Here is a 14846-nt window from a genome sequence, read left to right as displayed (position 1 = left end):
ACTGGAGAACATGATGCTAAGTGAAATAAGCCAGGTTGGGAAAGACAAATACCATATGATCTCACCTATAAGAGAAACCTAATCAACAAAACAAACAAGCAAGCAAAATATAACCAGAGACTTTGAAATCAAGAACAATCTGACAGTAACCAGAGGGGAGGTATGCAGAGATAATGGGGGGAAAGATGGAAAAGGATCTCAGAAACAGCTATGAAGGACACATGGATAACACCAAGGTGGTTTGGAATCAGGGGAGGAAGGTGGGGATGGCTGGGGAGGGGAAGAGAGTCATGGGGGGAAAATGCAGACACTGTACTTGAACAAAAATTAAAAACAAAGAAAGAAATATGTCCTGTCTGGTGTAGCTCTGTGGATTGAGCACGGGCCTGCGAACCACACGATTGCAGTTCGATTCTCAGTCAGGGCACATGCCTGGGTTGCAGGCCAGTTCCCAGCAGGGGACTCATGAGAGGCAACTATACATAGATATTTCTCTCCTTCTCTCCTTCCCTTTCCCTCTAAAGATAAATAAATAAAATCTTTAAAAAACAAAGAAAGAAATAAAAGTAATTTAAATGTGCCAAAATGTACTGTTTTTAAGAGACAACAGGGGAAATAAGACAAGAGGAAAACATCTTAACTATTGTTTAGTAAAGGTAGTATCTGGTAGTAGGTTAGTACTATAAGAACCACACCTGTATTGACCCATCAATCCTCAGTTCAGTTCTAGGAGGTGTATTTTATTCTTTCAATTTTACAGATGAGGATCCTGAGGAACAAAAAGGTTAAAAAATTGGCCCAAGGTAACACAGCAAGAGGCAGAGTCAAATGTGGCCTACCTAAAATGCTTTTCTTTAATTGAATTTCTGCAGCCCTTTGCACTGTGCAAAGGACTGTTGTTGCATACAGGTGTGTAGTATGTCTCACTAGCTAACCTGCCCACTACCTTTCCAGTACAACTAAGGAGCCATATTGATGGACACAACATGATTTAAAGAGTCTGACATTAAATCTGGATTCTAGTCCTGGTAATTCCACCTAGAAGATGTGAGCTCTTGGTCAAGCCACTTAATTAAAATCTAGTGTGACTTTCCATGTCCTTAAAATAAAGGGAATAATATAATCTGTACTGTTCTTCTCAGGTCTAGTATATGATTATCATCTAAAAGCCATTACTTTGTATTCCTTTAAAGCAACTTTTAAAATGTTTTATATGAGTCCTGGAGAAGGATTGTAAAAGAAAAAAAGAGTCTGAATTGAACTCGACAAGACACCATGATTGGGTCGAACAGGAGAATTGTTGTCCACCAAGACTCATGACATTGTACGAATACTACCAAGTCGTCATGGTTGGAGAAGCCTGATGAAGAGGGGCACTGGGCTTTTTCTTTCTTTTTTATGTAAGGCTTTTTCTTTTTTTTTTTTTTTTAGTAATGGTTGTCATATTTTTAATTTATATATTTTTATTTTTAAAGATTTTATTGATTTATTTTTAGAAGGAAAGGGAGCGAGAAAGAGAGGAAAGAAACATCAATGTGTGGTTACCTCTCATGTGCCCCTTACTAGGGACCTGGCCTGCAAACCAGGCATGTGCCCTGACTGGGAAGTGAATCAACAATGCTTTGCCTTGCAGGCCAATAATCAATCCACTGAGCCACAGCAGCCAGGGCAAAAAATATGGAACACTTCACAGATCTGCGTGTCATCCTTGTGCAGGGACCATGCCTATCTTCTCTATATTATTCCAATTATAGGATATGTACTGCCAAAGCAAGCACTGTAAGGCTGTCTTTATTTTGAAACTTTTACTAGATGGTCCCCCCTCAGAAGACACTATAAGTACCTTTAGCACTATAATGGGGGGGAAGAAAAGCCCATATTCTAGAGAATAGTGGTTTATGAAGGTAGAATAGCTGGGGGGGGAGGGCGGGGAATCTAAGGAGTAGAAACTGCAAAGAAGAGTATAGAGAGAAAGGAAGGAAGCTCTTGAGAAATAAAGGTCACCTCAGTTGCCCAGTATCTCTCTAGAGAGTTGAAAATCCTCAATTACTCTTCAAAGGGGCTGGAACATAAGGCAGTAGCTGGGACAACTGCCAAGACCTTTTTTTGTTGTTGTTCTGAGGAGTGCCCATTTTCGGGCTAGATCTTACCCTCCAGCTGTGAGCCTGACTTGAATTTGGATTCTCTACAAGCTCCTAATAAAGGATGATAGTGACTAGGGAATGATTAATTTCTGCTACCCTCTTTTTTTAAGCAAGTAGAAATCCAGGGCTCTGAGAAATCCTAGTGAAGCTAATTGTTCCTATTGCCCTAAAGTTAAGGAGAAATGTAGACTGAATCACCATGGGGGTAAGTCAGAAAGGACCAAACATATTCCTAACATTTGACTTTTGCATCTAGAAGTTAATTTGACAATAGCAACATAACATCAGTCAGAAGCAAACTAAACACTTTTGGCTTTCTACTAACATCATTATTAAAAGGTCAAGTGTGGTCATCATTTTAAATTTACCTTTGAAATATTGCAGATATACCATTAATATTTACTTCACTTTATTCTGGAAGGACTCCTGATCCATACACTATTGCGATGCATCATCCTTGATTGACTCTATCTGCTCTCACATGCAATGCTTGACTTAACAAATGCTTTTCTTACATTTATTCATCTAAAGAATCAGTTCTCTTCCTGTTTCCCTTCTGTCTGAATTTGCGGGGTGGGGTGTTGGTGCCAGGAGTGTTGTGACTGCCAACAGGTGGCCAGACACTAGATCAGTCTCTCTCCATCAGACAGTCCCCATCTGCTAGCTGGAATCACCATGTGTTCGTTCTGCTTATTACAGCAGCTGAGCCTCAAACTGAGTTCTTTGTGGGCTTCAGACAGATGCTTAACAAGGTGAGCCAAAGGGAGTCTGGCCATTAGGAGCTGTGTTAAAATAGCCTCAGCTGGAATCTGTCTTTCTTATGTTGTACAAGTGTTGCCTACAGCTTCCCCTGATAGCTTTGCCACAGGACTTCATTGTGTCATCAATCAGACGTGGCGATGATAGTTGATACTTCAGACAAAAATGTTTATGCCATGCTACTTTTTTAGGCTTTACATCTTATTTTGAGTTTAAAAGTGTTTCATGATCACCAGCATCCTAGCTTAAGCATTATTGGTTTTGAAGGGGAGTCTTAGTAAGGGCTTGAAAGATAATTACATTGTGAACATTGCCGGAAGAGATCTGGAATCAGAAACCATACATCACAGGGTTAAGTGGTACAATAGTGGCAGTGCAGCCTCAGGATGAGTTCCCCATTGGTTTATCAATAATAATTCCAAGGAGATCGGATGGACAGTGCAGCTCACCGGAGGGTGATTCACATTCTGTACAGGGCCTGGTACAAGCTAACCTGTGCCAACAAATACAATCATTATCTAAATTGCTCTAACAATTTATCTTAGGTTCAGACATTTTTTTTAAAATGGATTTACATTTTCCAAATGTTCTTTAAGCGCATTTTATTCTCTTCATTTTCCATTCCTATTTTGTTCATGCTTGAGTGGTACTGTAGGTGGAGTACAAATGGTGGGGAGGAGCCCATTTTTATAAAAACTAATTATTACAAATTCTTTATATGCAATACAATTGAGCATGGGCCTGATAATTAGCAAAGACCTGAGTTGGTCTAAATCATGTCCTTTCACAGAATAAGCAGAAAGGCCTGGGTGACAGTATGCAATACATGAAAGCATTTTTATTTAATTGAGGTTTGAAGGCTGTGGGCTCTTCCCAGCAGACACAAAGGCAAAACTGTCTCAGAAAACCGTGGGCAGGCATTTGAAAAACACATGAAGAGCAACTTCTAGCTGAGCCAATTTTTGTCAAACATCATATGGTGTGGCCCGTTTCGGCTTTCCTAGTAGAATCTGAAGCCAAAGGAACCCAGCCTAAATCTCAGCCACCTTGTTGTGTGAAGATGTGGAACAGGGGAGACTGGTGTCCAGATGGAAGAGTCTTTTAATTGGCGGAGTGTGAACCAGAGTGTGGGCACAGGATGCAGACACATCCTCGCTGCCACCATCATTACTGACTCGAAAAATGTACCAGGAGCACTGAGGAGCTGCTGAGGGAAGAAGCTAAGCTGTCCACAGCTTTGAATCACATCAGCACACGAGGGAGTAAAAGAAAAATGTGCATTCCTTGCAAAAGTACTTGAAAATGCTACTTTAACTCACTTAGTGTTATAATATGTGCTTTCTTGTCCATGTTTTAAGGCTATTCCTTTTTTTCATTTCTTTTCCAGAACAGATATTTCCAGTATTCTTTTGTGCCTGTATCCCCAACTGCTTATTATATTAGTTCAAAATCTGTTTTTATAGGAAGATTCTGTGCCTGAAGATGTAAAGCCAGACTTAAATAATATTGCTAAATACAGTACCTATGAATCAGAAAAAACACTTCTGTTTCATTACTAAGGGTGATAGGAAAGCTTGCTTCTTTATCAATGAGTTATGTGATTTTTAGATTCAGCAATCATCATGTACATAGATGGCTGCCCGCACTTAACAATCTGAGCTGAAGTTGACACTCCTTGCCTGAACATCAAGCTTGATACCCTTTGCTGTACAGAAATGGTTTTATTTGGGGAAACCTGCAGGCTTTCCTATGTACAAGAACATCTTTCTGGAATGTGAATTCTCCTAGAGGGGGCCCAATCTTCAATCATTATCTCATAGCCTGTCAGGGGTAAGGAAGCAACATGAACATGTGAACCAGAAAAAGTGTAGGCACTCCCAAGTAGAATGTGCAGAGGAGAATAAGGGAGGAACAAGAGATTATGGTACAACTGAAAAAAAATACGCAATTTCCCTAGGTAAAGCCTATTTGCATAGTATCTCTTATTTATCTATTTTGATAGTAATGAACACTTTACCTTCTAGTGTAGGTATGCAAGGTTTTTAAACACAAGAATACTTGAAAATCATCTAGAGAACCCCCAGTACAATTTTTTTAGGTCCTAGCTCATAATGACTCAGAATTTCCAGGTATGGTATTTAGGCCTGTTTGTGCATTTTGCAAAAGTTTTAGACAACTCGGAGGCACATTCCTAGTTAATAATAAAGGTGTAGCTGCTCACTTCTGTTTGGGCTTTACCTGGGGACCCACCATACCCTCCTTCAACTGTCCACCATGACTCCTGTTCAACTTGTCTCCTACTTAGACATAAAAACTAAAAAGTCAGGTGAAAAATGCATTTTTTTACTGCTCTTTTCTATTCCTTCATAATTTTCCACATTGGAATATAAAGTCACCTAATTTTTTCCTAAAGTCCAGAGGAAAGGAGTGTGTGAAAGTTTTCACCTCTGCTTTCTTAGTATCCAAGCCTGCTACCTCTTTGATTTGGGATGCAGTATAATATCCTGGTTTCCAGCCTCTCAAGCCAGACTATCTAGTTGAAAGTTCAACTTTACCACTTACCAATTGTATAACCTTAGAAAAAATTACTTTGCTTCTGTATCTCAGTTCCCTCATCTATGAAATGGAGATTCAAATCTCATTAGGCTGTTACAGGGAATAGTTACTACATGTAAAGCATTTCTATCAATGTCTGAACATATTATTTTTCCTCACAGCACTCTTCAGTCTAGATTTTTCTATGGCATATGACAATAGTTTCTACTCCCTTTTTGAATTTCTCTCTCCTACTTTATGTGAAAACACTCTATCCTCGTTTATCTCCAGCCTTTCTCATTATTTATTCACAATGTTTTTGAGGGAGAAGGGTTTTTTGCCTTTGTTCACCCACTCACATAGCATTCCTCAAGGTAATCTCATCCGCTGCTGAAATGTAAATGACTTTCTCATATTACCAAGTTTCAGACTCAAGTATTCCTCTTATTACAGAACATTATCTTTTCTCTTATCTCTATTCCTGTTCCATATATCAATAGAGGTTGTCTGCTACAGTGTTGGGGAATTATTGCCAAAGTTATGATTTTTAAAAACTGAAACTCTTTTAGAATATAGAAAACACCCAGAATCTTAAAATATAACTGCATTTATGAAATGGTTCTTCCTTTTTTCTCTTTTTTTCCATATGAGAGTGGCATAGCCTCTAGTTCATTAAAAATGATGACAAGTCCATTATATGATGCTGAAATTAAGGTAGACAAGTTTTCATTTGTGTCATCAAAAGCCTGGTTCTACAAACGTTTTTGTGTAGGCTGTAGTATTTTCGGATAAATGCTGTTTAAGCATCATCAACTGAGGTTTTATATTTAGTTCAAGTAGCTTAACACTAAAACTAATTTCTGCTTGCGAAGTCAATCCACAGAAATTTCAATGAGAAAACCACACACAATGATTTCACAAGAGAGTGAGCATGTTGGCAGAATTTGAAAGGAGGCCAGAGAAGGATAGCCACAATAGAATTTTCCATAGAAACTTTAAAATATAGTGGTCATTATTATGGGGGCAGAAAATATTACAGCCCTTGTAATAGAAATATATACAGTCAACTTACCACACCATTTAGATTAGAGGTTCAGAAGATTCGATTATAATGTAATTGACTATTAAAGGAACTAAAGAAGAAAAATCTATATCACTCAAAGTGGATCGAGGAGCAATAAAAATAGGGGAAAAAAGTTACAGTGACAAATCTTAGCATCATTAACCCACATTCTATTTTTTTAAGCAAGCACCTCTGCTGGTGGCCTTAGAATATTTTATATCCTAATGCCAATGTCAAGGCCATACTTAATGAGAAGATAGATGGTGAGAGTTGTAGCCAAGGACTCAAAATATTCCAATACCTTTAGCAAGATGGTTGCACCAGGCTATGCTTACCCGAAGCTACTAAATGTTCTATTATTTTAGTTCCACTTATTCTGACTCTAGAGCAACTGCCTGATTGTATTTTGGCTTTTATTTTATGGCAAGAAAATTGTTTGGGTATGAGAATAAAAGGTTTAAGTTCTCTGGATTACATTTATTTTTTTAAGTTAATGTTTGATTTATGACAGTCTTCCTGTGTTTGTGTGTCCTCAGAGAATGCACTGGCCCTATAGACTTTCTTGACATGAGATTAACACTCTCCTCCACTGCATAGCCTTAGTTCTTAGATCAGAGCCTTAGCTTCTTTCATCTGGATTACAGGAATAGGCTTCTAACTTCTTGTCTATGGTCTTACTCTTCCATCCATCACTTACAGTATTTTCAGAATGACCTTCTTCAAATGCAAATCTTGTCATTTTATCCACTTGCTTAAATCCCTTTAATGTTTCCCCACTGCCTACAGAATAAAGTTTAAATTGCTTAGCTGGGCTCAAGGCTCTTCATGATCCATGTATCGCTTACCTTTTAAGTTATACCTCCTGACATAACTCCCACATCATCATCATTATTTTGCGTGGAGCTTCTCAGATATGTTATGCTTTTTCACAACTCCATGTTTTGAGCATGCAGTTCCTACTGCTAGAAATGACCTTGCTCTTCTTTCTGCTTGCCTAGAAACAAGTCAGTGTTTTGGTCTTGGCAGGACTGTTAAGGCCACCCTAAATATTCTATTAGATCATTCTTTTCTCCACATCTATGTTGTATATGCATCATATTAGAATTATAATGCTTTATTGCATGTATACTGCATATATCTGCCTTCATCTATTTTATTATGACCCCGCTGAGTTTAGTGACCACATCTTGCTCACCTTTGTAGCCACAGTACATATCATAATATTTTGAGTATATTAGGCACCCAATATTTGTTGAATGACTTAATCAGGAAGGTAGCAATTCAATGTTGGCATTATAAACAAACAAACAAACAAACAAACAAATGAATAAATAAATAATGCTTATTAAGTGCCTATTGTAAGCCAAAGGCAACATTGAATCCATTTTAATTAACTGATAATTAATATCTAGCTTATCTGGGAAGAGAATAAAGAAAATAAATATAGTACATAAAAATTCTAATATAATCTACTTTAGAAATGTAGTAAACTAAAATAACACTAAAGATAATAGCAATACATTTAGTTAAATGAAAATGTTTAAGCTATATAAATTGTACAGATTCGTGATTCTATATTTAGCAGTTATATTTATCTTGACATTAGAATCTTTTTCCATTTTTTTTCAGTTTTTAAAACTGTCTATTCAAAACTGAGGAAGAAAAAGACGCTTAAGGAAACAGTACACAGTAATTACTATTGTCAATATGCTTTATACCAGCCAATATTTTTAATGAGATCATGGTTTCATTTTATTTTTAAAATGACATTTACTTTTGTTTTGCCTCCTGGGCATTTCTATTTGTGGTAAGTTTCAGTTCTTCTGTTTTTACAAATATTTCTTTAGGGCCCCTCTGCCTATCTCCTTGGCATTTTGAAATGCTTTTGAGAACTGTTTGGATGACAACCAGTGCTGCAAACTGCAAGTGAATGGGCCTTAGAATTGCACAAATAGCAAACCAAAGTACCTTATAATAACAAAGGCGGAAACTGGGGAGTCTTTATGAATAGTTTACTAAGTACCTATATTCCAGTTCCTCAACTAAAGCCATCTGCAAAGAGGAGATGCTAACTTTTGTCCAGAATTGATGTTTTTAGAGAAACTGTGTCTGTTTTATAAGTATTTAACTTGAATTTCCACGATTAAAATATGCTTTCACCTGTACCCATTTGATGTAGAAATCTCATCACATAACTAATTCCACTCCAGCCATATTCCTTATAGGTGGAAAGCATTTGACCTTGGAGAAGCATTCATTTTTTTCTATGCTGGGGATTATTTTTTATTTGTTTGTTTAAGAAATAAAAATTATCCATATGAAAGACAAAGCCTAGCACAGAGATAGATGTTTTGTGATTTATCGTTCAGAGGAAAGGATGTAGCAATGAAGTGCAGATGGCATAAGAAGGGAATAGGTAAATATTGGGAAGTCAGAATCAAGAGACCAGTGAAGGAAAACATTCAAAGGAGACTTGCCTAATTCTTCAAGCTCATAGAGGAAGTCACAGGAAGAAATTAGGTGATTTATGAATAGGATTCGCACAATATTTTCCTCAGTTAGAAGATGAAGCTCTAAGCAAGTTAAGAAAAGGATACAAATAGAATTGGAACCAAGAGTTTTGTTGTTTTTTTAAAAAATAAGTAGACTGTTTCAAAGCTTGAGTAATGTAGTTTAGCGAAAACATTTAGTGAGAGCACTCTATTACTCAGTGGAAGATAAAAACAAAGTGTGAGCATTAGTATTATTAATGCTATTAGAATTTCATAGAGTGAGGATATTCAGTGAGGTAATTTTTTTCTTTTTCATTCTGTGGCAATTGACTTATTGGAGGGTTGAACAAATATAGATGTGATATCTAGAAACCTTAGTCTCCCATTTCAAAATTATGGAAACCTAGCAGAAGTAGAATCAGTTGCTGTGAAGGCCAATGTGACACTAAACACAAGAGTTGTTTGAAAAGAAAGAATAACATCTTCCAGCTAGGAACAAGGTCTGCAAAGTATTTTTTTTAAATCAAATTATGTGAGGGTAGAAAAATATGGGAGCTGCATGTATGGGCTCCCACCCCAAATCTGGCATTAGGGGGGAACAGGGTATCTGGGTTTTTGATGCTGGAGATATTGAGACCTCTCCTCACTCAGCCTCTCTGGAGGCAGGCTTTTCCAGGAAAAGAAGCTAAGTAAGTTATATTAAAGAGCAGAACATTGGAGACCCAGACCTGATTGGTGTGCATTGCATAAACTGAGTATACAACTGCCTCTTTCTCCATAGTGAGTCTAGATAGGGTTGTAATATGCCTTAATGACAATGGCAGAGTTCAAGTAGGTCTTATGAATTGAATTTTGTTTGTCCAAAAGTTATGGAGAGACTTAACCCCCATAATCTGTGAATGTACCTCATTTAAAAATAAAATTTTTCAGATGCAATCAAGTTAAGTTGAGGTTATTGTCATGAGCCCTAATTCATCAAGCTGGTTCCCTTATAAGAAGAGGAAAATTTGAACAGAGACAGAAACAAGAACATCAAGGCAAAGACAGACGCAGAGGGATGATGGCCATATGAACATGGAAACAGAGATATAAACCAAGTAATGGTTTTATGCTGCCATAAACCAAGCAATGTCTGAGTTTACCAGAAGTTGGAAGAGGCAAGGAAGAATCCTGTCCTATAGGCTTTGGAGAAATGTGGCCCTGCCAACTCCTTGATTTCAGACTATAGCCTCCAGAACTCTGAGACAATAAATATATGTGTTTTTAAGCCACTCATGTGTGGCACTTTGTTATGGCAGCCTTAGGAATCTAATACAGATGCCAACATCATCACAGGGTCAATAGCAACTCACTACAGTGAGCAGTAGTTGAGATTAATAGAGGAGACTCTCTGAACTTTGAATTTTCTAGGAATCATTTGTATCACCTCTTTTCAAAGGATTGATAGCAGCCAGGGTATCTTAGTTCTTCAAAGGAGAATCATATGAATTCCAGTGTTACCAGGGGATGTCTTGTAATTATCATGGGAAGGATGACTTCAAGTAGCAGAGATGACATTTTTTTAATAAAGACTTATGACATGCAGAATAGTAGAAGCAGCTTGGAAAAAGAACTTCAATTTCCTCTGTGCTCTCAGAATCATGAAATCCTGAAGCAATCTTGCTGAAGCATCATGCTGTTCCTAGGTGGGAAGGTAACTCTGTTCTCCAAGGTGGACAGACACTTCCATATGCAGAGGTTACCCACAGCCTAGCCACACCTTACTAAGGTCTTGATGCTTATTAGGATATAGAGCTTCTTAAACAAAAGTCACAGAGAAATCCTCATTTGGGGACTACAGGAGTTGAACTTGAAACATAAAATGTAGGTTTTAACCTCAATAAAGACAATAAATTATTGGCTTAAGGGGGAAAATGCATGCAATGCATGCAATAAGACTGGTAGACCCTCAGATTCATCCAGTTTACTCCATCACATTATAGATAAGAAAACCAAAAGCAATGGGATTGCACATTTTTTAACTAACTTGAGTTTCTCATATGCTATCTCATATTCATAGCATAATGTATCATTTGCAAATCATGTTAGAGCTTCTCAGGCTGATGCCAGTGTTGATCCAGTTATTAACACTGACTCATTAAGTCATCCTGAGAAGTGAACTTTCTTCCAGTGCTTTACTAATAGTCCTTAATTAGAGACACCATTCTAAAAATTGCATTTCTTTATTTGTGTGTATGTAAATAATGACATAATTTATTCATTCTATTATTTGAAAAATACTCTTGAATTTACTGGAGTGACTGGTTAATAAAATGATATAGGTTTCAAGTGTGCAATTCTATAACACATTATCTGTATATTGTATTGTGTGTTCACTACCCCAAGTTAAGTCTTCTTCCACTACCATTTATTCCTTTTAATACCCTGTTCTACCTTCCCAACTTCCTTTCTCCATGATAATCACTATACTGTTGTCTTTGTCTATGAGGTTTTTTATTTTGCTTAATACCTTCACATTTTTCACCCAGCCCTCTAACCCCCTTCCATATGATAGCTGCTAGCCTGTTCTCTTCCTATGAGTCTGTTTCTATTTTGTTTGTTAATTTATTGTGTTCATGGCATTCTACACATGAGTGGAATCATGGAGTATTTGTCTTTCTCTGACTGGCTTCTTTCATTTAGCACAATGGTCTCCAAGTCCACCCATTCTGTCTAAAGGGTAAGATTTTCTTCCTTTTAATGGCTGAGTATTATTTCATTATGCATTTCCTTCTATTTCTTATGGGAGATTCACTACTTTTGGTCATCATGATAGAGGGTTTGATATTCTCTTAATTTATCTGAATTAATTTTTATCATATCAGTTAGTTCTTTAGGCTGGTTTTAAAATTCAATGAGAAGAATTGTTGAGATTTCTTTTTTAACTATTGATCTATTTTTACAAAGATACATATAACCCCTAGGAAAGAAAAATTGCATGGTGTATAGTATCCAAAAATCAATGGTATTTACCATAATGTGTTCAGGAAACCCAAAATTACACTTTCTACATATAGGAACATTTCAAATTTTTATATTAGTTCTGGAAATGAGTATCTATTGGATTGGCCAAAAAGCTCACTGTTTTTTGTTTTTCTTCATAAAATGGCTTTAGTAGTGCTTAGTGGTATTTACCTGCATTTGAAACAATTTTCTTAGATTGTATTGTGATAGCTGTCATATCAGTGTGCCTTTAAAAATCATCAAAATTGGTGAATTTTTGTGTAGTCATTTTAATATTGAAGATGAAAGAATATATGAAACATTTTTAGCATTTTATGTTTTATTAATTCAGGGAAGGTAAAATTTTAACTGAAACACAAATAAAGATTTGTTCAGTATATGGAGAAGGTGCTATGACTGGTCAAATGTGTCAAATGTGTTTTGTGACGTTTTGTGTTGGTGATTTCTTGCTGTGAGATGCTCCACAATCAGGTGGACCAATTGAAGCTGATAGAGATTAAATTGAGACGTTATTGGAGAACAATCAATATTGTACAATTGGGGAGATAGTCAACATACTAAAATATCCAAATCAATAAAGTTATTGGTGAAAATGAAAAACATATCTTTTATTTTACAGAAAAAAATATAGACTTTTTTGCCAACCCAATACAAATGGTAAAAGTAAAAGAAAAACAATGATATATTATGCTAAATTAAACCAAATTTTCCCACAACTGATGAGTTTTTTAAAATTGATTTTAGAGATAGAGTGTGAAGGAGAGAGAGAGGTTAATTTGTTTTCCCACTTTATTGATGCATTCACTGGTTGATTCTTGTATGTACTATGACAGGAGATTGAACCCACTACCTTGGCAACTACCAGGGCACAAATGGGAAGTTTTTATTTATAGCTCTGCTACTTTCCCCAAAAAAGAGATAAACTTTTAACTCATACAAAAGTCAAAATGCTTTAACCATCAAGTGAAATCAGAACATTTATTTGTATAACATAGACACATACAACACAGAGTCTCTATATGCAGTTGAATAGGTTATAAACTCCAAAGGTCCAAGATACTCTATTCTTCTCACAGTAAAAACAAACGGGAAAAGATATTCCTTTATGTTGGAGAGCACACAACCAATGAGCATGTGATAGGTGACAATGGCCCTTTAAAATATACAGCTAAACAAAGAAAAATAAAACTCAGGTTTTCAGACCTGACAAAATTTTATGACACACTTTTTAAGTTAATAAGCTACATCATCATATTTTAAGGGTAAAGTTAAATTTTATTAGAAAAAGTCATTTTTAATGAGGACAAGTAGATGTGAGACTTCCTCCACTTCCAATTTTTATTCCTCAATAAGCAATCTCTTTCATATAAAAATACTAAATATAATTCAATTTCATATAAATTACTAACGTGAAAAATGTACAGACAAATATTGACATCACCCTCCTCTCCACTTATACTTGATCCTTTTCAAATTGCATGTGATTAGGAAATGCCTACATTTGTGAAAAGATGAATAAAATATGTAAAAAAACAAGAGGGTCTGCTAATGTTTTTCCAATTTGGAACAAAAAACTAAAACATGAGATTTTGATTATATACACAGCCGCACTGGCACATGCGTGCCAACACAGAAAGTAGGAATGCAAACAAACATCTAAAAGCCTTATTCAGAGCTCTAAGGAAAAACAACAGAAAACTGTGTCCTTGATTCAAAATGAAAAAGAAAAAAAAGAAATGGAAGAAAATCTCAGGAGACAATTGAAATAATTCTAAAAATTTGGGGTGGCATTGGGAGAAGTAACTTAAACTTTATCTTTTTGTTCTGCTATCCTTCTCTAAATTCTAATCGGGTTGAATATCTAAGGAAGTGGCAGTGCACTGCTTATCTTACTTTCCTGAACATTTTATTTAGTAAAACTTTTACTACAGAAAAACAAACAATACCTAAATCCAAAATAAATAAACGCATAAATAAAAATGCACAGATACATGCCTATGAAAAGAAAAATGTGTTTTCATTTTCTTGACTCAGGAGGCAAATGCCTGGATTTTGTTTTGTGGTAGCAAATGTAGCACCATCAAAGGAACACAGAATCTGCAGAGAGGTGAGAGTGCATTACCACTTGGGTTCTAGCCTACACCACCCTGTGACTGCCAGCAAATAACTCAACCTACACAGACCTCAGTTTCCTCATTTGAAAAATGAGGTAAAACTCTTTCTTCACTTCAAACATTGTTTAAATGACTTAATACAATGAAACTTTTCTGTCCTTTTTACTACTATTAATAAACCAGTTTTGATTCGTTCAAAGAATACCAAATATTGCAGAAGTAACTTGATATACAGACTCTATATTCTATAGAAGGGAAAGGCTTATCCCTGGGGAATAACTTATTTGCTCACATAGCTGGACTCCACTGAACCCATATTGCTCACCCTTCCCGAGATACATTTTCTGACCGAGTTTAGCAAACTACATTTCTTTTCCTTCTCAAAGTACAGATCAAAACTAATTTCTGTTATGAAGCCTGTCCAGATTGGACACTCTATGAATCGAGTCATTATGGCAATACTCCTAGACTGTATATGAAGAGATATCTTTTCAAATCCACCACAAATCAATTTTGAAAGTAGGTAAGGTATAGCAATAAAAAATCAAAAGAGAAAAAAATTAATAAGTTGGTTTGTGAACACTAGGAAAAGGGTATTTTAACTCCCCAAAACCATCACTGTGTCATTAATTGATATCAAGTCAATATAATGTCATCTCCTTTTCTGAGGGATAACTGCATTGGTAGATCATAGAAATTACATATTTTATATTTCCATTTTAGTAATATATTCAAT

At 36.1% G+C, this 14846-nt stretch overlaps 1 protein-coding gene and 1 non-coding gene across 2 annotated transcripts in view; both read right to left on the bottom strand.

Annotated features, from left to right (window-relative positions):
* LRP1B (LDL receptor related protein 1B) overlaps positions 1 to 14846 on the bottom strand; it is a 1762610-nt gene that overhangs the window by 1369857 nt on the left and 377907 nt on the right. The gene's annotated exons all lie outside the window — the stretch shown is intronic.
* Positions 1672 to 1778, bottom strand: LOC119062365 (U6 spliceosomal RNA). Its single transcript, XR_005084966.2, has one exon. It is a non-coding gene; the product is annotated as a U6 spliceosomal RNA (small nuclear RNA).

The sequence above is a fragment of the Artibeus jamaicensis genome, unplaced genomic scaffold, assembly GCF_021234435.1.
Source record: "Artibeus jamaicensis isolate MK-2021 breed Jamaican fruit bat unplaced genomic scaffold, CSHL_Jam_final contig_935, whole genome shotgun sequence".
Taxonomy (NCBI): Eukaryota; Metazoa; Chordata; class Mammalia; order Chiroptera; family Phyllostomidae; genus Artibeus; species Artibeus jamaicensis.
This window is presented reverse-complemented; position numbering and strand designations above follow the sequence as displayed.